The sequence below is a fragment of the Condylura cristata genome, unplaced genomic scaffold (genome assembly GCF_000260355.1).
Source record: "Condylura cristata isolate star-nosed mole 26May11 unplaced genomic scaffold, ConCri1.0 scaffold00003, whole genome shotgun sequence".
Classification (NCBI taxonomy): Eukaryota; Metazoa; Chordata; class Mammalia; order Eulipotyphla; family Talpidae; genus Condylura; species Condylura cristata.
Genome location: NW_004567104.1, coordinates 22,339,407 through 22,340,502, shown reverse-complemented (window position 1 = coordinate 22,340,502; position 1,096 = coordinate 22,339,407). Strand labels below are relative to the sequence as shown.

Genomic DNA, 1,096 nt, shown 5'->3' with positions numbered 1-1,096 from the left:
GCTTGGCAAAGGCCAACAGAGCCAATGTTTTCAGTAAGGAAATATCTCTAAAAGTAGGATTTCTCATAAGTTGTGAGTATACTGCAGGCCCTTTGCTCACTTTAGTTCATTTCAACCTCTTACTCACTCTGTAAGATAGCTCCACATCTGTGTAGCTCATCCTGTATCTACAGGTATCCCCAGATCTGGAGATAATGTCCATGTCTCACTTATCTGTATCTTGTGAACCTGCCTAGGCCCAGCGTCTAACACATAGAATCTTCTTAATAAACATTTGCTGAACAGAATCAAGTGATGGATTCCCAGTCTGAGGTAGGAAGGACCTCAGTCCTTGTCATGTGCTTCTTCATGTGCCCTCCCTGGCCAAGCTGAGAAACGTTTCTCCCCTTCTCTTGTCTAACTGGATTCTATCACTGTTTCATCCCTCTCACCTCCCTGAAAGCAACCTCCTTGCTTGACATCTTGCTACAAAATGAACTGGGTAAAACTCAGAATGATTCCTGACATTTTGACTAGAAAGAACAATGGCTTTTGGAGAAATGGGAGAGTCAAGGAAGAAGCTCTTGGTCAGTCTGGCCAGGGGTCTACATTGCCTGGCCTGTAGCTATGCCCAGCTGCTAGGACAGGAGAGCCTGGCAGTACCTCAGCCAGAGGCTCCATAGCAAAGCATCCATCCCCACTCCCAGCCTAGAACCTAAATCAAATTGTTCTTACCCTCAGGAGGGGATCAACCCACCGAATGCACACAGGATGGAGGAGAGGAGATGACCCAGCCTGAGGAGCCTGGTACTAATGGGTAGGCAGCTCCCGTCTCACAGTCCTCCCTTCCCATTGGCCAATCTGATGAGGGCCAGAGACTGACCAATAGGCAGGCCCTGGCCCCTGGCAGTTGCCCCAGTCACCAACCCAGGGGATCTGCTGCAACTCAGTTTAGTCTGGAAAGCCAAGTGGAGCTTCAGTCACACTTGCCATCCCAGATCCTGGCCCTTGTTTTTATTCCCTATAACAACAACAGAAGTTGGAACAAGGGTCAAGACCACAAGCAGGAAACTTTCTCATGGAAATGAATTGCCCAGTGTTCTCAGAGAACTTCTAT

The 1,096-nt window shown here is 48.3% G+C and overlaps 1 protein-coding gene across 1 annotated transcript in view; it reads right to left on the bottom strand.

The window, feature by feature from the left end:
• ADIPOQ (adiponectin, C1Q and collagen domain containing) overlaps positions 1-757 on the bottom strand; it is a 14,396-nt gene extending 13,639 nt beyond the window's left edge. The window contains exon 1 of the mRNA XM_004675078.2: positions 715-757. The gene's annotated coding sequence lies outside the window, so the exon portion shown is untranslated. The remainder of the gene's footprint in view (positions 1-714) is intronic.
• Between the last annotated feature and the right edge of the window lie 339 nt (positions 758-1,096).